Source organism: Oncorhynchus mykiss, chromosome 10, assembly GCF_057628025.1.
Source record: "Oncorhynchus mykiss isolate SJ-2025 chromosome 10, ASM5762802v1, whole genome shotgun sequence".
In the NCBI taxonomy this organism is placed as follows: domain Eukaryota; kingdom Metazoa; phylum Chordata; class Actinopteri; order Salmoniformes; family Salmonidae; genus Oncorhynchus; species Oncorhynchus mykiss.
The window spans coordinates 25,930,970-25,957,273 of record NC_143031.1 but is presented as its reverse complement, the minus strand read 5'-3'; the positions used below and the strand labels follow the sequence as shown (position 1 = coordinate 25,957,273).

Genomic DNA, 26,304 nt, shown 5'->3' with positions numbered 1-26,304 from the left:
GGGACAGCAAGGAGTCATCATGTCAGGTATTCCTGGGGCATGGTCCTAGGGCTCAGGTCCTCCGAGAGAGAGAAAGAAAGAGAGAATTAGAGAGAGCATATGTGGGATGGCCAGTCCTCTTCTGGCTGTGCCGGGTGGAGATTATAACAGAACATGGCCAAGATGTTCAAATGTTCATAAATGATCAGCATGGTCGAATAATAATAAGGCAGAACAGTTGAAACTGGAGCAGCAGCACAGCCAGGTGGACTGGGGACAGCAAGGAGTCATCATGTCAGGTAGTCCTGGGGCATGGTCCTAGGGCTCAGGTCCTCCGAGAGAGAGAAAGAGAGAAGGAGAGAATTAGAGAACGCACACTTAGATTCACACAGGACACCGAATAGGACAGGAGAAGTACTCCAGATATAACAAACTGACCCTAGCCCCCCGACACATAAACTACTGCAGCATAAATACTGGAGGCTGAGACAGGAGGGGTCAGGAGACACTGTGGCCCACTCCGAGGACACCCCCGGACAGGGCCAAACAGGAAGGATATAACCCCACCCACAAGTCCAGGGAGAATAAGAACACCTCCTCCCAGCTGCCCACTGCACTGAAGATAGGAAACATTTCAATAAGCATTTTTCTACGGCTGGCCATGCTTTCCACCTGGCTACCCCTACCCCGGTCAACAGCACTGCACCCCCCACAGCAACTCGCCCAAGCCTCCCCATTTCTCCTTCTCCCAAATCCAGTCAGCTGATGTTCTGAAAGAGCTGCAAAATCTGGACCACTACAAATCAGCCGGGCTAGACAATCTGGACCCTTTCTTTCTAAAATTATCTGCCGAAATTGTTGCCACCCCTATTACTAGCCTGTTCAACCTCTCTTTCGTGTCGTCTGAGATTCCCAAAGATCGGAAAGCAGCTGCGGTCATCCCCCTCTTCAAAGGACCCAAACTGCTACAGACCTATATCTATCCTACCCTGCCTTTCTAAGGTCTTCAAAAGCCAAGTCAACAAACAGATTACTGACCATTTCGAATCTCACCATACCTTCTCCGCTATGCAATCTGGTTTCAGAGCTGGTCATGGGTGCACCTCAGCCACGCTCAAGGTCCTAAACGATATCTTAACCGCCATAGATAAGAAACATTACTGTGCAGCCGTAATAATTGATCTGGCCAAGGCTTTCAACTCTGTCAATCACCACATCCTCATCGACAGACTTGACAGCCTTGGTTTCTCAAATGATTGCCTCGCCTGGTTCACCAACTACTTCTCTGATAGAGTTCAGTGTGTCAAATCGGAGGGTCTGCTGTCCTGACCTCTGGCAGTCTCTATGGGGGTGCCACAGGGTTCAATTCTTGGACCGACTCTCTTCTCTGTATACATCAATGCTGTCGCTCTTGCTGCTGGTGAGTCTCTGATCCACCTCTACGCAGACAACACCATTCTGTATACTTCTGGCTCTTCTTTGGACACTGTGTTAACAACCCTCCAGGCAAGCTTCAATGCCATACAACTCTCCTTCCGTTGCCTCCAATTGCTCTTAAATACAAGTAAAACTAAATGCATGCTCTTTAACCGATCGCTGCCTGCACCTGCCCGCCTGTCCAACATCACTACTCTGGAGGGCTCTGACAACTACAAATACCTAGGTGTCTGGCTAGACTGGCCAGACCCACATCAAACATCTCCAATCCAAAGTTAAATCTAGAATTGGCTTCCTATTTCGCAACAAAGCATACTTCACTCATGCTGCCAAACATACCCTTGTAAAACTGACCATCCTACCAATCCTCGACTCCGGCGATGTCATTTACAAAATAGCCTCCAATACCCTACTCAACAAATTGGATGCAGTCTATCACAGTGCCATCCGTTTTGTCACCAAAGCCCCATATACTATCCACCATTGCGACCTGTATGCTCTCGTTGGCTGGCCCTCGCTTCATACTCGTCGCCAAACCCACTGGCTCCATGTCATCTACAAGACCCTGCTAGGTAAAATCCCCCCTTAGCTCGCTGGTCACCATAGCATCACCCACCTGTAGCACGCTCTCCAGCAGGTATATCTCTCTGGTCACCCCCAAAACCAATTCTTTCTTTGGTTGCCTCTCCTTCCAGTTCTCTGCTGCCAATGACTGGAACGAACTAAAAAAATCTATGAAACTGGAAACACGTATCTCCTAGCTTTAAGCACCAGCTGTCAGAGCAGCTCACAGATTACTGCACCTGTACATAGCCCACCTATAATTTAGCCCAAACAACTACCTCTTTCCCTACTGTATTTATTTGATTTATTTTGCTCCTTTGCACCCCATTATTTTTATTTCTACTTTGTACATTCTTCCACTGCAAATCTACCATTCCAGTGTTTTACTTGCTATATTGTATTTACTTCGCCACCATGGCCTTTTTTTGCCTTTACCTCCCTTCTCTCACCTCATTTGCTCACATTGTATATAGACTTGTTTATACTGTATTATTGACTGTATGTTTGTTTTACTCTATGTGTAACTCTGTGTCGCTGTATGTGTCGAACTGCTTTGCTTTATCTTGGTCAGGTCGCAATTGTAAATGAGAACTTGTTCTCAACTTGACTACCTGGTTAAATAAAGGTGAAATAAAATAAGAAATAAATCTCTATGAGACAGAACGGGTCTCCTTCCTGGGCGGTATGACGGCTGCATGGTCTCATGGTGTTTATACTTGCGTACTATTGTTTGTACAGATGACCGTGGTACCTTCAGGCGTTTGGAAATTGCTCCCAAGGATGAACCAGTCTTGTGGACGTCTACATTTTATTTTCTGAGGTCTTGGCTGATTTCTTTGGATTTTCCCATGTCGTCAAGCAAAGAGGCACTGAGTTTGAAGGTAGGCCTTGAAATACATCCACAGGTACACCTCCAATTGACTCAAATTATGTAAATTAGCCTATCAGAAGCTTCTAAAGCCATGAGATCATTTTCTGGAATTTCCTAAGCTGTTTAAAGGCACAGTCAACTTAGTGTATGCAAACTTCTGACCCACTGAAATTGTGATACAGTGAATTATAAGTGAAATAATCTGTCTGTAAACAATTGTTGGAAAAATTACTTGTGTCATGCACAAAGTAGATGTCCAAACTGACTTGCCAAAACTATAGTTTGTGAACAAGAAATTTGTGGAGTGGTTGAAAAACGAGTTTTAATGACTCCAACCTAAATGTATGTAAACTTCAGACTTCAACTGTATCTATCTATATACACATTTATCTATCTACACACACACACACACACACACACACACTTCAAGTTTGGACACTTATCCATTCAAGGGATTTTATTTATTTGTACTACTTTAGTGAAGACATGAAATAACACATATGGAATCATGTAGTAACCAAAAAAAAAGTGAAATCAAAATATATTTCATATTTGAGATTCTTCAAAGTAGCCACCCTTTGCATTGATGACAGCTTTGCGAACTCCTGGCATTCTCTCAACCAGCTTCATGAGGTAGAATGTATTTCAATTAACAGGTGTGACATGTTAAATGTGAATTTGTGGAATTTCATTCCTTCTTAATGCTTTTGAGCCAATCAGTTGTGTTGTGACAAGGTAGGGGTGGTTTACAGAATAAAGCCCTATTTGGTAAAAGACCAAGTCCATATTATGGCAAGAACAGATCAAATAAGCAAATAGAAACGACAGTCCATCATTACTTTAAGACATGAAGGTCAGTCAATACGAAACATTTCAAGAACTTTGAATGTCGCAAAAACCATCAAGCTCTATGCCGAAACTGGCTCTCATGAGTACCGCCACAGGAAAAGAAGACCCAGAGTTCTCTCTACTGCAGAGGATAAGTTCAGAGTTACCAACCTCAGAAATTGAAGTCCAAATAAATGCTTCAGAGTACAAGTAACAGACACATCTCAACTGTTCAGAGGAGACTGCGTGAAATCAGCCCTTGGACGAATTGCCGCAAAGAAACCACTACTAAAAGGTCACCAACAAGAAGAAGAGACTTGCTTGGGCCAAGAAACACAAGCAATGGACATTAGACCAGTGGAAATCTGTTCTTTGGTCTGATGAGTCCAAATTTGCAATTTTAGGTTTCCAACGGCCTTGTCTTTGTGAGACGTAGAGTAGATGAACGGATGATATTCGCATGTGTAGTTCCCACTGTGATGCATGGAGGTGGTGTGATGGTGGTAACACGGTCAGTGATTTCTTTAGAATTCAAGGCACACTTAACCAGCATGGATACCACAGCATTCTGCAGCGTTATATCATCTCATCTGGTTTGCGCATAGTGGGACTATAATTTGTTTTACAGGACAATGACCCAACACACCTCCAGGCTGTTTAAGTGCTATTTGACCAAGAAGGAGAGTGATGGTGTGCTGCATCAGATGACCTGGCCTCCACAATCACCCGACCTCAACCCAATTGAGATGGTTTGGGATGAGTTGGACAGCAGAGTGAAGGAAAAGCAGCCAACAAGTACTCAGTATATGTGGGAACTCCTTCAAGACTGTTGGAAAAGCATTCCAGGTGAAGCTGGTTGAGAGAACGCCAAGAGTGTGCAAAGCTGTCATCAAGGCAAAGGGTGGTACTTTGAAGAATCTAAAATCTAAAATATATTTAAAATAAAATATATAAATACACCCCCAAAGCCAATTCCTCCTTTGGCCGCCTTTCCTTCCAGTTCTTTGCTGCCAATGATTGGAATGAACTGCAAAAATCACTGAAGCTGGAGACTCATATATCCCTCACTAGCTTTAAGCATCAGCTGTCAGAGCAGCTCACAGATCACTGCACCTGTACATAGCCCATCTGTAAATTGCCCATCCAACTAACTCATCCCCAAACTGTATTTATTTATTTTGCTCCTTTGCACCCCAGTATCTCTACTTGTACATTCATATGCTGCACATCTATCACTCCAGTGTTTAATTGGTATATTGTAATTACTTCGCCACCATGACCTATTTATTGCCTTACCTCCCTTACCTTGCCTCATTTGCACACACTGTACATAGACTTTTCCTACTGTATTATTGACTGTATGTTTGTTTATTCCATGTGTAACTCTGTGTTGTTGTTTGTGTCAAACTGCTTTGCTTTATCTTGGCCAGGTCGCAGTTGTAAATGAGAACTTATTCTCAACTAGCCTACCTGGTTAAATAAAGGTGAAATAAATAAAAGGTAACCAGATCAGGACTACAACTACATTACATCTTTGACCACACAGTGTTTTTACATTGGTGAGTAAAATCTCATGCTTCTACATCTGCATTGCTTGCTGTCTGGGGTTTTAGGCTGGGTTTCTGAATAAACACTTGGTGAGACATCTGCATCTGTAAAATGGGCTTTATAAATACATTTGAAATGATGCTTCCTACCCTTTAAAGATGTAGGACAAGGAATTATTATTGAAGGTGGAACACGGTTTGATAGTCTTGAAAGAAAAAAATATTGATTAAAAATCTGTTCATGGGTAGTTCAGACCTACACAGGGTTGAGGTAGGACCATATTCCAATCAATGAAGGAATTTGCTGATTAATGTATGGACTCTGTATCAACATTGGGCCAACAACTATGCACAAAACACAAACCTAAGTGTGGCCACATCTGATTGAAATCCCAATGTGGGAGTAATAAGAGAGACCGGTGGACAGATTGATGAGATGAGAGCAAGTTAGTATTTTTGGAGACACTCTGGCATGACACCACAGCTCACTCTCCCTGGTGGACTTTTATCAAATCTCTTCAGGCCCCTGGGTGAAGGATTCTCATTTAGAGCTTCATCTCAGGAAAAGGTGTAAAGCAGTCTGAGGGAACATTTATTACTAACCTGTCAGACATTAGGCTGTCTGCGCTCATTGGTGCATGCAGATCTCCCCCTGCATTTCTCATTGGTATTATAATCAAAGAAAGACCTAAAAGACTTTCCGGGATAAAAAATAAATAAATATATATGCTAAATATAAGAAGGTTATGAGACTAGATAGTGAACACATCTGAAAATCCTTGAGTTTACATTGACACAGCTCATTAGATAAAATTCGTATCCATCTGGACACCAAAACAATATACAAAACGAGAATCTGTTCCTTGGTCGGACAAGCAGAGTAATAAACAATACTTAATATGCTGTGCTTAAAAATAACACTTAAGAGATGGGCTTTTGGGTGTCGATTGAAAGACAGTCATTAGACGACAATAAATAGTAGCTTCGGTTCAGGTACCAAATAGATGTGATAACTGAGCACATAAAGCACCACCAGGTCCATTGAAAACAGGCTGTCAAGGGGTGGGATGGATACCTCTTCCCTACACCAGTGCCAAGGCATCGATTGGATGATTAATCGCTGCATCCACACACCTGCATTTGCATATGCTTGCTATGCGAGGTATCCCCAAGTGAGACTGAGAAAAGAATGGACATGACAGCTGCCATCCTGAACCTGTGGACAGCCTCCTGAAATGGATGACAACAGCTGCTTACCAGGCATCTCTGACTCAGTCGGATATAACCATTTCAAGGGGAGCAGAGAAACACTTTGGATTGGCCATCACTGGGCTGCTGCCAAATTCTCTGCAAAGCTGACTTTTAAAATGGCAACAAAGAGCGGTTACCCCTTCCAACTTCAACTTCAGATGTAGAGTCCGGGCATTGTGGCTTTCTTGGCATGACATCACAGTAATACACTTCTCTTGGGTGGAAGTGAATCGAGCAAAATGCCATCTGTCCGAAGTGGGGGCTTTGTTTGATAAATCTCGGTCTTAAGAGATCTCTATTTAAAAGCATGGGAGTGGGGGTCCATCTGCTCCCATTGGTGTTTTAATCAGATTCACTCAAATGTCAGCGAGCTAAGTGAGCTAACTGGCCTCAGTAGGGCCAGTATCAAAATGTTCATGTTTGTGCACTGGTCTGTGTGACAGATGATAAGGGTCTCCAAAGACTTACAGAATTGTATTTGAAATATTCTTTACACGACTGCACCGTGCAACATATTGGGAAGCACTTCACGTGAGGTACATAAAATCAACAAAGTATATATATAAAATCATCAACCAACTTCAAACACATGGCAACTGAAATAACTCCATGGTAAGCATTAACATTTTAGTTTGTTTGAGGAGTCACCTCAGTTGACAGAAGCACAAAGATTATTTCCATGACTTGTTATGACAGGATTCAATGTCAATGTTATCACTGGGACAAAGCCTACACGAGAGAGGCCATTATAAATGAACTGTTACAATCTATTGCTTTGAAAGTCAACCTCCTCCTTTCAAGACACCAAAGCTCTTTTGTAACAAATCTTTCAAATCCCTTGCTTCTGAAGACCAGCAGAAGCTGTAGCAGTGGAGTTCATAAGAGTCGCATCCCCATGAAGATAGTTTAAGGGGGCTGGAGGGGTGAGAAGAATTTGAGCAGTCTCCCGCTACTAACAAAAAAATTGCAGGGTGCCTTTTGAGAAATGCAACTTCGTCAAAAAAACATTTGATTTCACCTAATTTTAACATTCTGTGTAAGAGCACATTGAAATTTATGAAAAACAAGTTCTCATCAAGAGGTTAAATACAAAAATGACTATAGTACGTGCCTATTTAGTGCCAAATAAAGTAAAAAGGCTGACGATTTCTTAAATCAGCCATAAATCCCCTCGTGACCGGGGAATGGAAGTTTGTGTGCAACAGAGAGTGGCAATTGAATGCGAGCTTCAAATGTTTTTCCCTTGTTAAAACCATTCTAGCCTGTCTATGGGTAATAGGGTTGACATGTAATGCTCAACCCGTTCAGTTTTCCACCTCAAAACACCAGAAAATTGACAAGAATAGTGGTAGGCCTGATCACCAAAAACGATGAGACAGCCTATAGGGAGGAGGTCAGAGACCTGACCGTGTGGTGCAAGGACAACAACCTCTCCCTCAACATGATCAAGACAAAAGAAGATGATTGTGGAGTACAGGAAAAGGAGGACCGAGCACACTCCCATTCTCATCAGTAGAGGTGTTGTGGAGCAGGTTGAGAGCTTTAAGTTCCTTGGCGTCCACATCACCAACAAACTAACATGGTCCAAGCACACCAAGACAGTTGTGAAGAGGGCACGACCTTTTCCCCTTAGGAGACTGAAAAGATTTGGCATGGGTCCTCAGATCCTCAAAAGGTTCTACAGCTGCACCATCGAGAGCATCCTGACGGGTTGCATCACTGCCTGGTATGGCAACTGCTCAGCCTCCGACCGCAAGTCACTAAAGAGGGTAGTGCGTACGGCCTAGTATATCACCAGGTCCAAGCTTCCTTCCATCCAGGACCTATATACCAGGCGGTGTCAGAGGAAGGCCCTAAAAATGGTCAAACACTCCAGACACCCTTGTTATAGACTGTTCTCTACCACGCGTCAAGCAGTATCGGAGCACCAAGTCTACGTCCAAGAGGCTTCTAAACGGCTTCTACCCCCAAGCCATAAGACTCCTGAACACCTAATCAAATGGCTACCCGGACTATTGGCACTGCCCCCCCCCCCACTTAAAAAATCCAGAAAATCACATTGTAGGATTTTTTATTAATTTATTTTTTCCCTTCTAAACATTAACTAGCATTTATGAGGGCAGCAAACCACGTTCCCCACACTCTAGGAACGTATTTCATCCAACATTATGATGAAAAGGTGCCCCTCTATAATAAAAACACTATTTTTGGAGACTTGTGGGAGGAGTGCTGATGATGTCGCCCACTGTATGTGCTTTCGGTAGCCTGATTGCGTCCAGACTGAGGAGAAATCTGCACACAACGCATCCCTGGCCACCTCCTGAAGTGGTCAGACAGATATGAACACAATCAGACCACAAAGCAACAATTGTGCGTCGAGACTCGTCTTTTCAATGCGAGTTTCGTATTCTGATAGCAGAAATCACATGGAAGTGTCAAGTGTAGACACGACTAGAGACAGTAGGGGTTGAGTGAGGACTCATCAGGACTTTTACCAACATAGAGCCTATAAATTACAGACGCAGACGCATTACATCTGGACAGACGCATTTAACATAACAGGTATCTTTGAATCTGTCAGACAGCGGGATGCGACAACTAACAATTAACTTTGTTTCGGTGCGCAGATTTCTTGTCACTGATCATTTGAACAAAACACAACTTTGCAGGTGTTGGCATCTTTCGAATTTCGGAAGGGGACATTTGGCCCATAGACTTGCCCGTAACTTGCAAAAAGAGGACAGGTAGAACTACCTCCTTCTTCCTCTCCTCGTTTTAGGATCTTTACTAGCATGTCTCTCCCTAGAACTTAAACATCTGAAGCAATTACACAAGATTTTACTTTAGTGCTTCTGGAATTAATGGGAACCAGAGAAAAAAATTATCTTTACTTTCAGTTTTTCATCACCTCATATGGGTAAATAAATGTGACAAGTCCTCCATTTACGTTCAGTTAACAGTGATATGAATTATTGTTTGGACACAGGCAAACAATCTGCAGATCTGAATGCAGCAGAGCTTCTCTGTGTCTGGTTGGGCCTCAGTGACAGACTTGATGGCACAGGTAGCTGATACCAAACACAATTCATTCTGCATCAATCCTCTGGATTCAACATATTCCTGTGAGAAAACAGGAGCTCAGTCATTTGTCAGAGTCAAATCTTACATAAAAATGTGTATAATATCCTTCAGTTATCCACCTACTGAGCATTTTGCCTAAATAATCAATAATAGCACCCTTAGAAATAAGATGGTGTATCTTATATGTTTTTTAAATCCTGCCCAGAGAACATCTAAATGAAATATGTAAGAACTGAAAAAAACTAAGGGACCACACAACTACACAAAATTTGAATTTTTTTTTGAACTCCCTCAACGGCATGGTAGAAGGCACTAATTGATGTTAACATTCTATATCTGACCCAAGATATTCCCAATTCCCTCCAAATCCTTAAACCTTTCGAGCAATAACGCAGCCAACATTTTGATCTGCTTTAGCCTGGATAAGTCTGGCCTCCTGCCTTATTGAGGCCAGCATTGTTGCGCTCGCAGGCTTTAGGAACAGTGTTAGGGATGATAAATTAGAGGACGGTGGAGAGTTGAAGGCCCTTTGCCCAGTGGAGACAGCCTGTAATACTCAAATTGTCTCTGTGTGCGAGTGGGAGGACGGCAGCGGGAGAAGTGTTCAGCATGGCGGAGCATGGGTCAATACACACAGCCCCCATTTATACCAGGAAGAACCGGCCTGGTTTAACGTGCAGCTGGTAAAACATGAGATCAGACTTGGAATGGAGAAGAAAGCTACTTTAAAAAATTGCCTGATTTAAAGAAAGATGGGAAATGTGGCTTCTGAACCCAATGAAAGGGAGGATAACTGGAAAATGTCAATAAATGTCTGATTTAACCAATAGGTTTTTATGTGGGGGAGACTCATCATGCCGCATTCAGATGTTGCATTTTCCTCCTGTCCACTTATCTGGTGGATTTGTCTCCCGCGTCTCTGGCAAGGCCAAATAGGAGGGCTAAAAAGAGCAAGAGACGTGAGTTAGGCTATACACCAGAGTAACAGGAGGCAACAGAAGACTTGAGCTACCGGAAGCAGGATTAGAGAAATGCCGCCCTAACACCTCCAGAGTATCCATCGCCGTAAACCAACATTAATGCAATGGCATCGGGTATGTTGATTGACACAGAGGGAGAGAAAGCGAGAAGGAGAGAAATGAAGAGAGCTTGGTAATCCTGCTGAGGATGAACACAGTTTTAATTTCACATTACGCAAGACGAATCCAGCAGGGGAGCAGACTGACGGGCTGAGAAGAGTGGGATTTAATATTACACTGAGAGGAAGAGGGGCACTCTTCTCTGCTGAAGACACCCTGGATGCTTTGTGACAGGGGTTTTACATAAGACAAGGCACTTCTCTCTCATCCTCCCTTGTAGGTGGCATAAGTGGAGCTGTGACTCAGCTGGAGATACTCTCTAAAGCTTTTGGCATTTGTCTGCAGAAAAACATGTCCCCTTTTGTGAAGATATAACAATTCACATAACTCACTAGAGGGGCTGACATTGAAGACAATGTAAAGTACTGTACCATTGTGCTGAACCCATTCTCTCAATGTATTCTGTTCCAATCTGAAAGCTAAGTGCTACATCGGCGACAGGGGACTCAGCATTCCATGTCTGACATACAGTAGGGTGAAGAGGAGAGAATGTTCTTCTGCCTTTGTTACAAAGACGAGAGGGAAGAGTGGGCTCCTCACCTTTAAAGACTGCCTCCCCTGTTGGAGCTAGACTGGAGTTCAATTGCACCCACCTGACAGAAGTATAACTAAACAGCCAAGGTTGAATGTAGCGTGAGTGAAAAGGAGCTAGTGCCTGGAATCAAAACCATTCACGTTGTGATGGATATGCTTTTCAGGGTGGGAGGGAAGAAATGGTGCTGTAAAATGGAGGAGGGGGAGACTTACCTCAGTGTGCTGCTTGCTGGCTTCTCTTCTGGCAGCCTTCTCCTTCAGTCTCTTCTCCTGTGAGAAAGGATAGAATGAGTTAAGAGCAATGTCAGTCTTACCAGACTTTGGCATCATATAGAGCAGTTTAATCCATGCCTTTCAGGGCAAGTTGTTCTTTGGTGAAATGGATGTAATTCATTTGATTGTCAGAGATTCCACGAGAGGATATGCTTTAACTTTTTTGTTCTATGTAGCTTTTCATTTTATGATGAGTTACATTCTCTGGGAAATTGGCCATGGGTCATAGGAGAGAGAGGGAGCGAGAAGATGGAAAGAGAGCAGAGTGACAGAGGAGTGGTTAGACAGGTCGCAATCAGAGTATCGAGAGGTAGCCACGTCTTTCAGGTGGGAAACCAAACACTAAACAAACTGACATGCAAAACACAGTTCAAAATAAAGCAAACCTCTGCCATCATTAGGCCAAACCTGCACTTTCAGGGAGAACAACTGATCACAGTAAACAACTTGACACTGGAGTGAAACCCCCCACTGGAGGGGGAAATAAGGATAGTGTGTGAAAACAGAAGCCTAATTAGATGCGTGGGGAGACTGCTTTAGGAAATTCAGAAGCTGATTCATGTGTTTTTCATTTCTGCTCCAAATATCACCCTGTGAAAACCACAGTTTGCATTATGTGTGTGTGTGTGTGTGTGGTGGAATGGGGGGGAGACAGCCGATGTACTCCAGCCATTCCATCCCTCTTCATTTGTCCCTGATATAGGGCCCTATAAAATATGTTACATTTTTCATCTTATCTTTAGGTTTTCCCCTAAATTCTGTTTTATTTTTTCCCAGACTTCTGAAATGTCAATTTTTTCAGGTTCTACTCTTTTTTTATAACAAAACTAAATTATGTTCAATGCTTAAACTACATCAGGAGACCATTTTAGGTCTGAAAAAAAAAATGAAAATATTGATTTTGGTGTGTAGCTAAGTACACACCTAGCAGTTATTTAGCTGTGCTTCTGTAGAGCACATGATGGTAGATTTTTCTAAACAAATATCCTCGATTGACGCAAATAATCATATCATTCTGCAGGGTAAGCATAGGTTACTTTGTAATGAACTAATTGAGTTTTTTGGGGAAATCCTTTCCATCAACCAGAAGATTGTTTTCATTAGAATCCTCATTAACGGCTACACAAAGTGGAAGACACGCGCACCACACACACGCAGAAGCCTCGTGTGCCATTGCCTCTTCAGAAAGTTGCAGGAAATACGAGTCACTGATGCATTTTGTCTTTTGATGAAAATGTATGAATTTGCCCAAGTTTAATACATTTAGTTGATTCCTAAAATGTTTTAATATTGCTGAATTCCGTTATGCCGTCTGCGTTCTCTGCACACGCAGATTTTAGATAGACCCCTACAATATGGGAGGGCTAGCTCCTGGCTCTCATTGGTTTTCAGGCCCATTAGATATGAGCGGTGGAGGAAAAGTGTCTTTTAAATTTTTTTTATTTATTTTACCTTTATTCAACTAGGCAAGTCAGTTAAGAACAAACTCTTATTTTCAATGACGGCCTAGGGGTTTAACTGCCTGTTCAGGGGCAGAACAGGGGCAGAACGACAGATTTGTACCTCGTCAGCTCAGGGATTTGAACTTGCAACCTTCCGGTTACTAGACCAACGCTCTAACCACTAGGCTAACCTAGTGGTGTCTAAATCATTTTACAGAGCTAGTGAGGAGCGCTAGGCCATGACTAGGGTTGCAAAAGGTCGGAAACTTTCCGGTAAATTAACAGAATATTTCCGCAAATTTTCCATGGGAAGTTAAGGGGAATGGGGAATTTTGCTTAAATTCATCAAAAAAGAAAGCTTATAACAGTGAACCTTTTTTTGTGGGATACACATAAGGTACGTTCACGTACGCTACGGTCACCTCCTAATTGTCCCTAGAATTTCTAAGCAAACAGCTGGAGGCAGGGCTTTCTTCTCCTATAGAGCTCCATTTTTATGGAATGGTCTGCCTACCCATGTGAGAGACACAGACTCGGTCTCAACCTTTAAGTCTTTACTGAAGACTCATCTCTTCAGTGGGTCATATGATTGAGTGTAGTCTGGCCCAGGAGTGTGAAGGTGAACGGAAAGGCTCTGGAGCAGTGAACCACCCTTGCTGTCTCTGCCTGGCCGGTTCCCCTCTCTCCACTGGGATTCTCTGCCTCTAACCCTATTACAGGGCTGAGTCACTGGCTTACTGGTGCTCTTTCATGCCGTCCCTAGGAGGGGTGCGTCACTTGAGTCACTGGCGTGATCTTCCTGTCTGGGGTGGCGCCCCCCCCTTGGGTTGTGCCGTGGCGGAGATCTTTGTGGGCTATACTTGGCCTTGTCCCAGGATGGTAAGTTGGTGGTTGAAGATGTTCCTCTAGTGGTGTGGGGGCTGTGCTTTGGCAAAGTGGGTGGGGTTATAACCTTCCTGTTTGGCCCTATCCGGGGTTATCATCGGATGGGGCCACAGTGTCTCCTGACCCCTCCTGTTTCAGCATACAGTATTTATGCTGCAATAGTTTGTGTCGGGGGGCTAGGGTCAGTTTGTTATATCTGGAGTACTTCTCCTGTCTTATCCGGTGCCCTGTGTGAATTTAAGTATGCTCTCTCTAATTCTCTCTTTCTCTCGGAGGAGGACCTGAGCCCTAGGACCATGCCTCAGGACTACCTGGCATGATGACTCCTTGCTGTCCCCAGTCCACCTGGCCGTGCTGCTGCTCCAGTTTCAACTGTTCTGCCTTCGGCTATGGAATCCTGACCTGTTCACCGGACGTGCTACCTGTCCCAGACCTGCTGTTTTCAACTCTCCAGAGACAGCAGGAGTGGTAAAGATACTCTTAATGATCGGCTATGAAAAGCCAACTGACATTTACTCCTGAGGTGCGTACTTGTTGCACCCTCGACAACTACTGTGATTATTATTATTATTTGACCATGCTGGTCATTTATGAACATTTGAACATCTTGGCCATGTTCTGTTATAATCTCCACCCGGCACAGCCAGAAGAGGACTGGCCACCCCTCATAGCCTGGTTCCTCTCTAGGTTTCTTCCTAGGTTTGGGCCTTTCTAGGGAAAAAGCCTGAGAAAAATCCAATCCGGAAGTGACTCATCTTTTGAAAGCTCTGCGTTCCAATGCGTCCCTATTGAGCAGTGAATGGGCTATCAACCAGATTACTTTTTCTCCGTATTCCCTACAAAAATAATATTTTGGGAAAAAGTGAACATTGGCTATCTAACTGGGAGTCTCGTGAGTGAAAACATCTGAAGCTCATCAGTAAACGATTTAATTTGATTGCTTTTCTGATTTCCGTGACCAAGTTACCTGCTGCTAACTGGACAAAATGCTATGCTAGGCCTTCGATAAACTTAAACAAATGCTTGTCTAGCTTTGGCTATAAAGCATATTTTGAAAATCTGAGATGACAGGGTGATTAACAAAAGGCTAAGCAGTGTCTCAATATATTTTGGTTGTGATTTTCATGAAAAGGAATATTTTCTAGGAATATTTATGTCCGTTGCGTTATGCCCTCTACTTCTATTCGAGGTGAAAATGATGAATCAGACACCTTATCGATAGCAACAGCTCTTGGTCCTCCTGGAATCAGAAGTGTTTTTGACTCAATGGAGGAACGTAGTCAGATAAATGCTGATGAATGTCTTGCTGGAGCTGTGGATGCAACTGGCTCACCTCTGATGCTCACAGGCGATGTGTATTGGAAAAGATTTCTGAAAGTTCTTCGCCCAGCATACACCCCTCCAACCAGACATGCTTTATCTACTAATTTGCTGGATGCAGAATTCAACAGAGTTCAAGTGAAAGTCAAGCAAATCATAGAGAATCATCATCTCTGATGAGTGCCAAGTGTTTATAGGCAAGGAATAATTAACTACATCTCCACTCCTCAACCAGTATTCTACAACAGCACAGACAGAAGGGAAAACAGACACACCGGTCTCTACACTGCAGATGAGCTGAAGGCAGTCATCAATGACCGTGGACTACAGAAGGTATTTGCACTGGTGACAGACAATGCTGCAAACATGAAGGCTTCTGGGTCTAAAGTGGAGGAGTCCTACCCTCACATCACACCCATTGGCTGTTCTGTTCATGCACTGAATCTGCTCTGAAAGAACATCATGGCAATGAAAACAATGGATACACTCTACAAGAGAGCCAAGGAAAGGTATGGTATGTGAAGTGTCAAGTTATAGCAGCAATCTACCTCACCAAGCCAAGTGAGACGAATAAGAGCGCCACAATGAAGCTGCCAAGCAACACCCGCTGGGGGTAGTGTTGTCATCATGTTTGACAGTCTCCTGGAAGAGGAGTCTCTACAAGAAATGGCCATATCACAGTCTGCCGATATGGACAGCCCCATCAAGAGGATCCTCCTGGATGATGTACAATTGAAGTCGGAAGTTTACATACACCTTAGCCAAATACACTTAAACTCAGTTTTTCACAAGTCCTGACATTTAATCCTAGTAAAAATTCCCTGTCTTAGGTCAGTTAGGATCACCACTTTATTTTAAGAATGTGAGATGTCAGAATAATAGTAGAGAGAAATATTTATTTCAGCTTTTATTTCTTTCATCACATTCCCAGTGGGTCAGAACTGTACATACGCTGAATTAGTATTTGGTAGCATTGCCTTTAAATTGTTTAACTTGGGTCAAACGTTTTGGGTAGCCTTCCACAATAAGTTGGGTGAATTTTGGCCCATTCCTCCTGACAGAGCTGGTGCAACTGAGTCAGATTTGTAGGCCTCCATGCTCGGACACACTTTTTCCAGTTGTGCCCACACATTTTCTATAGGATTGAGGTCAAGGCTTTGTGATGGCCACTCCGATACCTTGACTTTGTTGTCCTTAAGCAATTTTGACAAAACTTTGGAAGTATGCCTGGGGTCATTGTCCATTTGGAAGACCCATTTGCGACCAAGCATCAAGACTGATGTCTTGAGATGTTTCTTCAATATATCTACTTAATTTCTCGTCATGATGCCATCTATTTTGTGAAGTGCACCAGTCCCTCCTGCAGCAAAGCACCCCCACAACATTATGCAGCCACAACCGTGCTTCACTTCATGTTTCATCAGACCAGAGGACATTTCTCCAAAAGGTACGATCTTTGTCCCCATGTGCAGTTGCAAACCGTAGTCTGGCTTTTTCTATAGTGGTTTTGGAGCAGTGGCTTCTTCCTTGCTGAGTGGCCTTTCAGGTTATGCCGAGATAGGACTCGTTTTACTGTGGATATAGATACTCTTGTACCTGTTTCCTCCAGCATCTTCACAAAGTCATTTGCTGTTGTTCTGGGGTTGATTTGCAGTTTTCTCACCAAAGTATGTTCATCTCTAGGAGACAGAACGCGTCTCCTTCCTGAGCGGTATGATGGCTGCGTGGTCCCATGGTGTTTATACTTGCGTATTATTGTTTGTACAGATGAACGTGGTACCTTCAGGCATTTGGAAATTGCTCCCAAGGACGATTTCTATTTCTGAGGTCTTGGCTGATTTCTTATGATTTTCCCATGATGTCAAGCAAAGAGGCACTGAGTTTGAAGGTAGGCCTTGAAATACATCCACAGGTACACCTCCAATTGATTCAAATTATGTCAATTAGCCTATCAGAAGCTTCTAAAGCCATGAGATTATTTTCTGGAATTTTCCAAGCTGTTTAAAGGCACAGTTAACTTAGTGTATGTAAACTTCTGACCTAATAGAATTGTGATACAGTGAATTATAAGTGAAATAATCTGTCTCTTGCCAAAACTATAGTTTGTGGACAAGAAATTTGTGGAGTGGTTTAAAAACTAGCTTTAATGACTCCAACCTAAGTGTATGTAAACTTCCAACTGTATTTTGGGAGAGAGTGGTAATCAGCCTGAAACTCCTGAAACCTATAGCAGTAGCCATTGCATGGATTGATGGAGACAATGCCATCCTGTCTGATAGTCAGACTCTGCTTGCAGATGTAAGACAAGAAATCTGTACTGTCCTGCCCACTTCACTGTTGCTCCAAGCAGAGGAAACTGCAGTTCTGAAATATATTCAAAAAGCGTGAAGACTTCTGCCTGAAGCAAATACAGCGTGTTGGACCCCAAGTATGCTGGCAAGAACATCCTGTCTGGTGCAGAGATCAACAAGGCCTATGGTGTCATCACTACCGTGTCTCGCAACCTTGGCCTGGATGAGAGCAAGGTTCTTGGCAGTCTGGCGAAGTACACTTCCAAGCAAGGGCTTTGGGATGAAGATGCAATATGGCAGTCGTGCCAACATATCTCATCAGCCACCTGGTGGAAGGGACATTGTGGATCTGAGGCTCTTTCCCCGGTTGCCTCAATCATCCTCAAAATCCTACCAACAGCAACCGATTCAGAGCGCAACTGTCTATTGGAAGGATTTCATTATTTGCAATTATGTTTACTTATGATAAGGTAAAAGGTTTATATTTCTGTCTCCATATGATATGGTAAATATATTCAATGCAAAAATCATCTACATTTAAATGGTATTAATATTCATATATTTACGTTAATTCCCATATTTTCCCGTTAATTCCCATGGAAAGTTCCACCTCTGAATATTCCACAAAATGTGCAACCCTAGCCGTGACCGAATCAAAATATGGATTTCTACCCTGGCCCGGCCTCCAAACGGTGCAGAAAAGGGTTGAGGGAAAGAGAGAGCGGGAGAGGGTGAGAGATAGCAAGAGCATAAGAAAGGGAGTAGGAGAGAGAACACCAGAGGGAGTCATGACTAACCAATAAGTTAGGGATCCATTAAGATGGTCTGGGGAGAGTAATACCATTTCCCCACTGAGCTGCCCTCCATTAACATGGGCCACGGCCACCAGACTAGTAACTGCCTGCCCATCTAGTTGTCAGTATGCCTCCTGTCACTCTGTCAGCATGCTGTGTGCAGTTACAGTAGCTACAGTGGTCCAGAGAGGTGAGTTGTCTCTCTACTGTAGAAGTATGGGCCAAAAAGTTAAGTTAGAGCTTGGAATTAGAATGATCTCCTTGTCACTGAAGTCAAAAGATGACAACAGCGTTTGAGTGGGGCCCTAGCGGAACAGCCAGAAACAGAGTGGTAGCTACGTGAGGGGGGATATTTAGAACACCAGCCAGCAAGCCAGTCAGGAATGATTCATGTGCTGGAGCATGTTGCTAATTGATTTCTGGGCCCACATCTCAGATTGTCAGAGGCAGCTCGCTGCACAGAAATGAAAATGGAATTTTAAAGCGTCTGTTTTCTCCTTTACACATCAGCCGTCATCACATCACCCCTTCTTGGCAATGCTCGGCAAGCATGACAAATGAAAGGGACAAGGTTTTAAACACAACAGGTAAGCCTAGTAGACGTGCGGGGGAGTACCTGAGGCACAACTTAATTGTCTAGACAATTGCAACTTAAAAGCATTTCCTAGGTCTAAAAAACAGATATAGGTTTTGATGTACTGTAACCTATACCACTAAAGTGAAACACTAGTAGGGTATTTAGCTTGCAGTAATCATGAGTTAAAAGGTAATTGTATAGCGTAGAGTCTTCCCCCCAAACATGACATAGACTACTCTGCTAAATTGACTCCATTCCATCCGATACAAGTTTTCTACACATTGTGCAATGTTTAACCTCATCAATATTCACCACAACACACCTGCCTTCCAAAGGCCAGTCATTACTGCCTCCAATCAAGTAATAAGATAATCACTTCATAAAAGCTAAATAAGATAGCAACGAGCATGGGGAGAAACATAATTCAGCAGTTAGATAAGCTGAGCAAACTTTCTGCAGTTATTTTAGGACTTTTAGTGGAGAGAAACGAAGCTCACACTTGAAAATATTAACTGAACTCCCCAGCCCAATCTCCCGCCGTCTGCCTGCGGGCTCCCAAGCTGTGTGCCAGACTCAGCTATGTCAGTTATTTTCATTTGAGTTCCAACCTGCGATATATCTCGGCTTATAAATATAACCTGGAGTGAGTGGGAGGGACGGGTGCAGCAGGACAGGCTTTGACTTCTCCTCTGGGCAAATCTAGAACACTCGTATTCAAATAGAGTTTATGCCCTAGTACTATACTAGCACAAATGTTACAGCTTATACTGCAGTACCACTGAGGCTTTTGAAACAACACTACTGTGTTTAGACACATTGGAAACTGTTTAGAAATCACTTAGATTTTGACACGTTATTCATCAAGGCTAAAATGGCCAAATCGATATCAATTATCGATCCTTCATGTTTTTTGGCATATACAGTGGGCTCTGAAATTATTGACTACTTTGATAAAGATTGAGAAATATGACTATCAAATCAATTAAAATACTGAGCTATATTGTATACTCCAAAAATCTGGGAAAATATATTGTTTCATACTAATACAATTTCTCAAATAAAAATATAAAAAATGATTGACAAACCTGTTTTCAATACCTCACCTAGCAAGGATAACAGCACTGAGCCTTTTTCTAAAATGTTATACGAGTTGGAGAACAACATTGGGAGGGATCTTAGACCATTCCTCCATACAGAATTCTTCCATTTCCTTGATATTCACCACAATATTTTACAGTAGGTATGGGGTTCTTTTCTTTTCTGCTCATGCATTATAATTTTAATGCCAAACAGCTCTATTTTCATGTCATCTGACCAAAGCACCAGTTCCAATCCAAGTGGCAATGCTGTTTAGCCAACTCCAGGCGTTTACATTTGTTGGTTGACATACGCATCAAAATGAGAATCCATGAACAGAAAATGACCCCATAAAATATGGTGCTGGATCTTTGTTGTGATGGGGCTATTTTGTTCCACTACTCCTGGGGCTCTAGTTAAGGTCTACAGTATCATAAACTTTACCCAGTGCCAGGATATTTTAGCCAAAAATCTGATTGCCTCTGCTAGGAGGCTAAGTGGATCTTCCAGCAAGACAATGACCCCAAGCACACATCAAAATCCACAAAGAAATAGTTATATTTGCCTCGAAATTTCACAATAGCCATCTCAGTCTCCAGACTTGAACCCCATTGAAAACATGTGGTATGAATTGAAGAGGGCAGTCCATAAACACAGACAAAAATACAGTGCCTTCAGAAAGTATTCAGAGCCCTCGACTTTTTCCACATTTTGTTACGTTACAGCCTTATTCTAAAATTGATGAAATATTTTTTTTACTCCGCAATCTATACACAATACCACATAATGACAGAGCAAAAACAGGTCTTGAAATTTTTGCAAATGTATTAAATAAAAAATAAAAAAACGTGTTTACAGAAGTATTCAGCCCCTTTGATATGAGACTCGAAATTGAGCTCAGGTGCATTGATCATCCTTGAGATGTTTCTACAACTTGATTGGAGTCCACCAGTGGTAAATTCAATTGATTGGACATGATTTGGAAAGGTACACACCTGCCTATATAAGGTCCCACAGTTGACAGAGCATGTTAGAGCAAAAACCAAGCCATGAGGTGAAGGAATTGTCCGTAGAGCAGGGTACCAAAAAATGTCTGCAGTGAAGGTCCCCAAGAACACAGTGGCCTCCATCATTCCTTAATGGAAGATGTTTGGAAACACCAAGACTCTTCCTAGAGCTGGCTGGCCGCCCGGCCAAACTGAGCAATCGGAGAAGGGCCTTGGTCAGGGAGATGACCAAGAATCTAATGGTCACTCTGACAGAGCTCTAGAGTTCCTCTGTGGCGATGGGAGAACCTTCCAGAAGGATAACCATCTCTGCAGCACTCCACCAATCAGGCCTTTATGGTAGTGGCCAGACAGAAGCCATTCCTCAGTAAAAGGCACATGACAGCCCGCTTGGAGTTTGCCAAAAAGGCACCTAAAGACCATAACCATGAGAAACAAGATTCTGTGGTCTGATGGAAATCGAGATTGAACTCGTTGGCCTAAATGCAAATACGTCACGTCTGCAAGAAACCTGGCACCATCCCTTCGGTGTCACAATCTGAAATTAGGCAAACTATTACAATTTTAGCAAGCAGGAAATTAGGGAGCAATATCTGCACATTGCACCTTTCATCAAAATCTATTTTTTCTAAGCAATTGTATTAGTATAAAATAATTTCCTACTTTTTTTTTTTTAAACAAACAATATAGCTTAGTATTTTTGTTATTTATTTTATAGTCATTTTTATCAAGGGTGTCAATCATTTCAGACCCCACTGTATAAGCCCAATACAAGGCCCATAAAGACCACCTAGAGGCTGATAACTATTAAATCCCCCTATCTGAGGGGTTATTGAATTTAATGTGCAGAGCACATTTTGAAGCTTATTGAACGCTTGGCCTTGCTATCGCTTTCATCTGGTTTCCATTGATATCGTACAGCTACAACAGCTGCTTCAAGTCATTCCAGAACCCCATCTGGCCCATGCCTCTCCTCAATCACTGAGGTAATAACCTCCGGGCTGGCAGGCGGGCGTGTGTGTGAGAATGTGTGCGTCTATGAGTTTGTATGCGTCTTTGAATGTGTGTGGATTTGTGTCTGTGCGTATGTGTGAGTGAGTGTGCACGTGTCACAGCTGTGACATTTATTTTCCATACCTGCTGGGTGCAGAGTGGGGAGATTAAGTTAAAGCCTTTAACTGGCTCCATTGACAGTGATACATCTAAACATCCAACCAGGTTGAGGTACCTTAAGGGACCTTGCAGCAGTTACAATTCAGGAAAACATTAAGTCATGCATGTTATTATTATGCGGTTCGTACTTCATTTTCAATACTTGTATTTATTTATTTGTGCAGTCTGTTAGCAGCATGTATCTCCTGTACCTATCTGCAGATAACCATTAGGATAAAACGCTCTCTCTGCACCCTGAAGCTGCTCTATGGGCTAGTGGAGCTACTGTTTTACGATGTGACTGCACTACAGCAGGGTTCTACACTGCCATTTTTTATAAGGAGCACACAAAGAAATGGAAGAGCCCAATGGAAGAAAAAAATATTCAAGGTATTAATGATTGTACCATTATCTGTGGTTACCAGGTTGTTAGCTTGCGAGTAGTTTTAGAAAGGCCCGCAACATGGTTTATGAATGTAAAATGCAGTATTGCAAATCTGCGAAAGAAAATAATGTTTTCTCTGTAGTAATGATGCAAGCATAATGGTCACCAATCAGCTTATTCTCTATGGCACAGCGAAGTCATAATTACAACTATTATTATCCGGGTGAATTGTTTCTGGTCGCAGTGTAGTGTACTGTCTTACCCTGTGTTTTTTCTGCCTGCTTTTTCTGCTCAACGTTGTGTGTTTTTGACTGATCTTTACAGCTGTGCTGCAGTCTTAACCTGTGAGTTTGTTTAACTTGACAGATGTACTACAGTCTTACCCTGTGTTTCTCTTTGACTTTACGTCTGTGCTCCAGCTTGTCAAACTCCAGGTCCTCTCGGCGCAGCCTCTCTCTGGCCTCCTCCACATTAATGCCAGTTGTGCCATCATCCTCCTCCCCCTCTGTGGCTGGCACAGCCGTCCTCTGGAGTGGTGGCCACTGCTGCACCATCTGGAGAGAGGGGCATTGATCATCACACAGTTAAATTACAACACTGCAACTTTGCCATCTAATTTTCAGCTGGATGGGAATCAACACATGCACACACACAAACACGTTTACCCACACACAAATGCGAGTACACACACACACACACACACACACTATTTAGTGTCCTTAATTGAATTTTCAGCTGGCTGAGCATCAATACACAAAACATCACGTGCCATCTAATTTTCTCTGAGTGAAAAGGCTGTTAGTGAGGTAAACAAACTGGTTTTGACAATAAGTGGTCTTCTCATTTAGCTTAGCCTGAAGCCACCAAAACGAGTTATTATTGGATCTGACTCAAAAGAAAAATTTGTTGTCAGGAAGAAACATTTTTGTACAGACCTGTCCCTCTTCCGTGAAGACTCATTTGGTGTTGACTTGGAAGTTTCTCTTCAGAACTTTCTTGGCCTCTTTGAACTTTGTCTCTTTTTCAGTATTCTTCATGGTGTTGCTGTCGCTTTTCTGTGATGAGAGGGGAAATGATCAGAACACTGCATATATGTACATATCAACCTAACACAATTTCACTGCCAATGTAACACCTCATAACATTGATCATGTTGAAACAGTCTGTCCCTGCAGATCTCGGCTAGAGGTAGCTAGACAGTAGGTCAGCAGACTGGAGACTCAGGAATGCTGACAAAGACAAATTCACAGAGAACCACCAATACTGTCCACTCATTGATTGCTTCTGCAAATTAACAATTCCCAGCCCCTGACAGAGGGAGGTTTTGCCATTTATTTTGGTAGTAAAGAATAGAATTATCAAATTGTGTCAAAACTATTTACTTACAGGGCAGCTGGCCTGTCCTCTGAGGTAGAAATCAAGACTAAGGTCAGTGGTACACTATAGTTAAAATAAAACCTCTACATTCTGGAACATTGATTCAAGAAATGTATGAATTTTCCATTGCTCCTCTAATTAGGATCTGGGCCAAATCCAACCTGCAGGCTTTACAGTGCTGCAACATCAAACAACATTCCAATGTTTGCCCAGATAACAGATCATCTCTGGTTAAGCAGTTGACAAGGACACTAGACATAACATAAATTAAGGGAATCTTTCACTCCTGAATTGCTGTTCCGCAACAGTGATTATTCCCTAGGGATTATTCAGTGCAAACAACCCATTTTGTTGTTGTAGTCAAAGCAGAGGGTAAACCAACTTTCCTTGGCACATTCCAGCATATATTCTCTCGTATCCAGAGTGATAGAGAGAGCGCTCTTGCCTAGGGTGTTAATAAAACAAGCCCTTGGAATATGACTTAAGTTTAACGAGCAGTAGACTGCTGAGTCGGCACTTGGAAGGAGGCATAATATTAGTGACGAGACAAAAAGTATATATAGTTACATATGGGGATATTGTTTTTGACGATTTATCAGATCGACAATATCTCTATATTTTTGAGCTAGTTGGCTAGTTACCTGCACCAAAAGGCCAGTATGTTTCTTTCCTAGCTTGTTCTCCATCTTTTTAAATAGGGAGCCAATTTGTTTTCAGCTCTTTGTTTTCTCATGACTCTCTTTTCCCCCTGCAGCAGACATATGGTGAACAATATGTTCGGAACATCGAATCGAATAAAATCACATTATCGGCACTTAACTATCTTGATAATATTGTATCGTGGGGTACTTGGCAATTCCCAGCCCTAATAAATACTGCATGCCTGATTATGTTTTCACATCAGAATGACCCACTACACAATTTATGTCGGTGTGCTCGCTCAACCATATATTGACGTATTTGGTCTCAATTGGCAAGGTTGTGCATTTTATGGTTTAATAACTGAAGTCATCCCTCCCTTGGGGACATTGATCACCATCTTCAATTAGAAATAACCGATGTGAGCATTTGATAGAGAGAAAAATGTGATTCAAAAGGATGTGGCATAAATATGAAATAATGGCCATCATACTGGGAATGTTGTCATACTGAAAGATATTCAATTTCACCCCAAACCAAGAAATAATTGTTAATTCTCTCACTATACATGTATTAAAGGTAATCTCAGAAAAATTGAGAGAAAAACTTCCATTGCATTTCGATACAGTTTGTTCTGCTGACAAACATAGACTCAGCCAATAGAAGTTAGTGCCATACATTTTGAGAGCCCTATTCAAAGCCACAGCAACCAGTCGGAATACATTAAGGAACAAAATGAACTGCTCTGCACAACAATGGACACTAGCAGGCTACCGGAGCAATACAAGAATGTGAGGCAGGGGCAAGGACGTCTCTGTGTGTGTGTGTGGGGGGGGGGCATTTGATTAATTCCGTCAGCAAATGAAACAACCTGTGGCAAAACTCACTTCATAAACCTAGTGAGGTGAGCACATAATTAGTGATACATGACAACAACAGCTCCGCTCTGTCCCAACTCTCTTGTCAAAACGAATCAGTAAATGTTACTCCCCCTCCTGCCCCAGTTTCTATCTCCCCACTGAGAATCTAAATTGGGAGGTGGAGTTAGGAATTACCTAGCCCACCCTGTTTTAATAAGCTCTTTCCCACTGGAGGCGCAGGCTCGCCGCTATTCTCAATGAGTCAATTCAATCTCTTTGGGTGTGAAGTTATTGCACTGCATTTCTATGGCAAAATTATGGGCCCTGTCGAAAAGAGGAAAAACCAATTTGATTAGAAATCCAATATCAGCGGTTTCCACAAAGGGGCATGGCTTTCTGTATGCATTTGAAAAGATAAGGAGATAGGAGCCACAAAGTCAAATCTTACCCCCCTTCTTTATTTCATCAGCTTAGGAAAAAAAGGACTGTGAGAAATGTTTGATCCCGATTTAAGGCCACGTGCTCTACTTCACCTTTGGAGTAAGCAAAAGCCCAGTATTCCAGTGCATGTTGCTCTTTTCTTGCGAGTTCAAATGTTCTCAAGGTTTGGTACCTGGCAGGTTGGCTTTTTGAATGGGAGGGACATTGAAACAAATTCTTATAGTTAAGATATCGTTATAAGCATTTTTTAAATGTATTTAGCACTTTTAGTTAGGCAAGGACAGCAAACAAACTTCAATATGGATTCAGGTTAAAACAAGAATGTACTCATAATGAAATGTGATGATTAGACACATCATAGTAGAGGGTAAGTAAAATCTTGGAGGTGATTTATTGCTTGTTCCATCACTAGACAGTTGTGCGTTGAGGAGCATTCCTCAACACCGGTGCTGACATTCATGCCGGTCCTGAAATGAATGGCTGAGGGACAATTAATGGATTAGAGTGAGAATCAGATGCTCAGTCAATCAATGAAACAATCAATCCTTCAATA

The 26,304-nt window shown here is 42.5% G+C and overlaps 1 pseudogene across 1 annotated transcript in view; it reads right to left on the bottom strand.

Annotated features, from left to right (window-relative positions):
* Positions 1–26,304, bottom strand: part of LOC110534872 (putative ATP-dependent RNA helicase DDX10) — a 110,530-nt pseudogene that overhangs the window by 27,458 nt on the left and 56,768 nt on the right. Inside the window, exons 14-16 of the transcript XR_016484021.1 lie at positions 23,370–23,489; positions 22,818–22,988; positions 11,445–11,501 (exon numbers count right to left, since the gene is read on the bottom strand). The product of XR_016484021.1 is annotated as a putative ATP-dependent RNA helicase DDX10 (transcript). The remainder of the gene's footprint in view (positions 1–11,444; positions 11,502–22,817; positions 22,989–23,369; positions 23,490–26,304) is intronic.